Here is a 5,000-nt window from a genome sequence, read left to right on the forward strand (position 1 = left end):
CGAACATCTTTATACAGGGGAGGATATTCTCCCATATGAATGTAGGATAAATGTTCCGCCCTTGTGCCTTACACCTCCCAATCAGCCAAAATAAAGCTTCTAAAACCAAAAGCTGCATCACAACAGCCCATAAATCACAAACCTCTTTATTTTCTGGTTGTAGCCATGACCGTTCTGTCTCAGTGCAACCCTTCACACACAGACGGTCATGACTGGAGGTGTGATGCAGTTAGACTAGGCTCTACTGCCCCCTTCTGGAGAGGACATTCATTACAGACATACATATAAAACACAGCTCAGGACTTACTTGCAGTGGGTAGTGCCTCATGGCCGATAAGTCAGCTGCTTGCTGTGGGCCCGCTGACGGCTGTAGAGTCTGATGTGGGATGCACACTGCCCATCACAGACAGGGTACATCAATGCAGTGACTAGCCACCTCATTGTGACGAGAGAGGCCATAAGGTGTCACTGAGGTAGGTTACAGTGTGGACATAACGATGGCATTTTTCTCAGAGAGAGGAGGAAATGATCAAGTGACCGTGCCAATACTTTCAATATTGATTTTTCCCTAGAACTTCCATATAAAATGTAAAAAAATACAATTAAATAGGAGAGTTGTCTTTTTTTATGAGGATACATTTGTCACATAAGACAGAAAAACACTGGACACTAACATCTTACAATTCTGCACTTATAGAAGGTTACATGCAATAAATAAGTGAGACAGTCAATAGACTCACAAAACAGTGTGAACCATGTTGGAAAAGCATTGCTTATTTGTAATAAGTTATCTTTTTACGATTTGATTCACACAAGTAATTGTGGCTCGATGTCTTACGAGGCAGTTTTGCGTCATAAAACCACGACTCTGGTGGGACTCGAACCCACAACCTTTGAATCACTGCTTCCTGCGTTTAACTAGAAGTCCAATGCGCTATCCATTGCGCCACAGAGCCGGTGGGGGTGCAACGTTCTGCGTCACGTGAGATTCAACGTCTCGACATTATCTACGGACGTGATCCATGAGTTCCCGGTACAGTTTGCATCGATTCAGCCACAAACTAAGCAGGAATTATCATGCTAGAATAGACGTTGCATTTCCTCGCGTTACCTTGTCTGTAGTAGCTACTCGTGTGGCAGTTAGTTTGCTCGTTTGTTTGTCCGGATTTTAATCCAGTGAGTCAGTGATAGGCGTGTCCTGTCGTCGCTCAGAGTTTCCAATACGGCACAGATGAAACTCAAGACAATACAACTGCATCAATATCTTGCTAACGATTCAAAATATGATCTTCAGCTTATTTTCGTGACGATTATACGGTAATAATGCCGGAACGTGAAAGAAATGCGCCTCTCTAACAGCAATTTATGGAATTTATAATTGGTTTATTGTCCTTTGTAGTGATACATTCTCTGATTGGACACATCATTCCAATTCGTCTAAGACATAGGAGCTTTAATTGGACATGAGCAAATGGATCGTTGTTGCTAAACCTACGCGAGATTCGAAACATCTGTAAAATTCACCGAGCCAGCCAGGAGTCGAACCTAGAATCTTCTGATCCGTAGTCAGACGCGTTATCCATTGCGCCACTGGCCCAGATAAAGTCACCGGGCTGCTATTCACCAATCGATTTTTATCCAACAACTACATCAAATTGTTTAGATATGCGATTCGACTTGTTAGTTAAATCCTTCACATATCGCGAATTGACGGCTTTCCATTGCTGCGTAAACTAAGTTAAACTAACGTTGTGAGGTCTAGGCAATGCATTAGCCTTATCAATTTATTATGAAACATGAAATAATGTTTACCTTCTTGGGACCTAGGCTAGGCTCCAATGTGAATGTGTGTTGCGTCGTTTTTAACTGTACAACGTTAAGAATATATCAATGTCGTCTTGACTAGCAACAACACAAGATAGACAATTAGACTGGGCTATTACTAGCTCCAGATTGTTCGCTAATATCGTTTCAGCGAAACCAGGAAAAGGTACTTGTAAATCTGAATAAATAAAATATGTACATGCCGTACCATTTTCCTAGCTAGTGCAGATAGTCACTTTAGAGACAAACGAAATATTTCACACGTGGAATTACTTATGCAGATTTACCTTGCATACATCGTTCAAGAACCGTTATCCTAGACAATTCAGTAATTCATCTGATTTAAAATACAAATTTACACTTCTTTGCATGCCAATGATAATAATAACGGAGTAACTTGAAAGAAATGCGCCTAACAGCGAGCTCGCCAATGCTGGAACTTGTGATTGGTTTATTGTTCTTTGGAGCGATACTGCCTGTGATTGGCCACATAATTACATCATTACGATTCGAATCATACGTAAAATTCACCGAGCCAGCCAGGAGTCGAACCTGGAATCTTCTGATCCGTAGTCAGACGCGTTATCCATTGCGCCACTGGCCCAGATGAAGTCATCGTGCCGCAGTTCACCCGATGCGCGACTTGATAGCATGCAGGCCAAGAACAGCGCCAAGGTAGGAGTAAACGCATTCTTTTAAATGGTTCTCATTACTAGATTAACCCTCTAAATAAGTATAGGTTAACCATTTTAACAACTTCGCTTAGTACTAGGACAACACTGAAACTCTGAGGCGAAAATTGTCATTTCTAAACATGGATAGATGCGATAAGGGATGTTAAATGGGATTGTTATGCGCAAGGAAATCCCACACGTTAGACTATTTCTGAAATTGTATTATTCATTATATTATTTATAATTAATTACTGAAATGCACAAGTTTCTCAAAGCAAATGTTAGGTTTCTGGCAATAAAATTCATGAAGTCATCCATAGTATTAGATTATCAAAACACTCATTGAAGACGTCATACACACATTTTCCCTTTAAAAGCAAAATACACTTTATTTTTGTTAAAAAAAAAAATTACAAAAAAAAATAAAATCCTGGATAGAGGAAAACAACATTCATTTTTGGATTATCATCTCCTGTAACTCCCATCCCAACCCCCCTCCACCCCCCAAAATGAAGAAAGAAGCCTGGCACAAGGGCTTAACAGCGATGTTCACAAGATGTTAACGATGTTCAGGCGGCGTTACAGAAAACCCCTCATTGCCTGTAAAATACAAAACACCACCAGCATCATGCATGCAGGTATACCCCAGAATCGACACCTGTCTTTACATCAAAGGTTCGCTGACGTGCATTAGCAAATGGACACACGTTTAAGATCAAACCATTCGAGACTTTTTAAAAAAAAGCACAAGTCCCGCGGTGGCTGTGGGTTATTTAGAAACCTTCTGCCATCTCATTTCAGTCACGTTATCAGGATACCGTAAGCGAGGACGCCATTTAAATATACACGTGTAAGACTCCAGAGAGCGCACAAGTCAAATAAATTCCAGAATGCGTATTTTCTTAAGATTCTAGAACACACTTAAAATTCTAGAACGCACTTTTTTTTTTTTAAGAAAAAAACTCCACAACGTTCCTTCTCATTCAGCCACACGTCCGTTCATTCAGTCACTCCGCGGTTAATTTCTGCTCGAGCTCTTGACCCTTCGGCAATAAGAAGTTGCGGGCGGTCGGCTCAGACTGAGCGAGACGGATCTCGCTGCTGCCGTCGAGCAGTCCTACCGGTCGCGCACGGACCCACACCAATACTGCGCGACTGCGCCCCCTGCTGACGGCCGTGAACAGGGAAGAAGAACACAAAGAGGGGAGCAGTGCCCCAGGACTGCGAGAGCGACTCATAGCGGGAGAACATACCACCGACCGAGAGAGAGAAATATATGTATGTTTATGTTCCACTCCCATAAAAATATACACTCTCACTCTCACTCTCACTCTCACTCTCACTCTCTCTCTCTCTCTCACTCTCTCTCTCTCTCTCTCTCTCTCTCTCTCTCTCTCTCACACACACACACACACACACACACACACACTCTCTCTCTCTCTCACTCACTCACTCTCACTCTCTCACTCTCTCTCTCACACATACACAGACACACACAGACACACACATACACAGACACACACGCACACACATAAGCACAGCCTACCAATTATTCCATGCCAATAGAAATACAATTTAAATTACACCGATTCTGTAGGGGAGGGGGGGTGAAAGAAGCTCAAACAGAGAAATAAAACACAACCTCTCCAGGTGCCAGCTGCAGGTTCCAGACAGACTCAGCCGGTTTAGTTCATGCACACAGAATGGGGACTGGGAGTACTGGGGGAACTGCGTATTTATGTCACTTATCTTTTGATTTACGCTAAAAGTGCTAACTTTAATATTCACTGCAACTCTCGCTCTCTTCTCTCTTCTCTCTCTCTCTCTCTCTCTCTCTCTCTCTCATGGACACTCACTCACTCACTCACTCACTCACACACTCACTCACACACTCACACACTCACACACTCACACACTCACACACTCACACACTCACACACTCACTCACTCACTCACTCACACACTCACACACTCACACACTCACTCACACACTCACTCACACACTCACTCACACACTCACTCACGCACTCACACACTCACACACTCACACACTCACACACTCACACACACTTTGTACAGACATGGGTATTTACAGATCAAAAAACAAAAATGATGAAAACCGTTGAGCCAGGCTGACGTGTAAATTGTAATTTTCCCCAAAGCAGTGTTTCTGAATCAGAGCTCCGTCAGCGGGTCGGGATAGATTCAGCTAATTGGCCGTAATTTAGAGCTGGATTATTTATGGATTTGAAATCCATTTATTGTGTTTAGCAAAATTAGAAGCTTAATTGTTCAAGACCTGAAGAGATTTAAGTGAAGGGCAAGTCAGTGGCCATAAGTAACACAGTTCAAAAACCAACGAATAAGCTGAACTTTCACATGTCTGTCTGCAGAATGACAGTTCGTTTTTGTTTTTTTCTCACTTTTACACTTTACTTCCTCAAAGGGCTTAAAAAATTGTCATTATGAATAAGACGCCCGCCAACACCCATCAATATACAG

The 5,000-nt window shown here is 42.3% G+C and overlaps 1 protein-coding gene and 3 non-coding genes across 4 annotated transcripts in view; all 4 read right to left on the reverse strand.

Annotated features, from left to right (window-relative positions):
• Window positions 1-863: 863 nt before the first annotated feature.
• Window positions 864-956, reverse strand: trnar-ucu (transfer RNA arginine (anticodon UCU)). The gene is made up of 2 exons: window positions 920-956; window positions 864-899 (listed from the first exon to the last, which is right to left on the reverse strand). It is a non-coding gene; the product is annotated as a tRNA-Arg (tRNA).
• A 568-nt stretch (window positions 957-1,524) lies between these two features.
• On the reverse strand, window positions 1,525-1,597 carry trnar-acg (transfer RNA arginine (anticodon ACG)). The gene has a single exon. It is a non-coding gene; the product is annotated as a tRNA-Arg (tRNA).
• A 758-nt stretch (window positions 1,598-2,355) lies between these two features.
• On the reverse strand, window positions 2,356-2,428 carry trnar-acg (transfer RNA arginine (anticodon ACG)). Its single transcript has one exon. It is a non-coding gene; the product is annotated as a tRNA-Arg (tRNA).
• Window positions 2,429-2,860: 432 nt separating this feature from the next.
• The window catches only part of LOC133138078 (nuclear ubiquitous casein and cyclin-dependent kinase substrate 1-like), a 14,603-nt gene continuing 12,463 nt past the window's right edge, over window positions 2,861-5,000 (reverse strand). Inside the window, exon 8 of the mRNA XM_061256527.1 lies at window positions 2,861-5,000. This exon is cut by the window's right edge and continues 398 nt beyond it. The gene's annotated coding sequence lies outside the window, so the exon portion shown is untranslated.

The sequence above is a fragment of the Conger conger genome, chromosome 10 (genome assembly GCF_963514075.1).
Source record: "Conger conger chromosome 10, fConCon1.1, whole genome shotgun sequence".
Taxonomy (NCBI): Eukaryota; Metazoa; Chordata; class Actinopteri; order Anguilliformes; family Congridae; genus Conger; species Conger conger.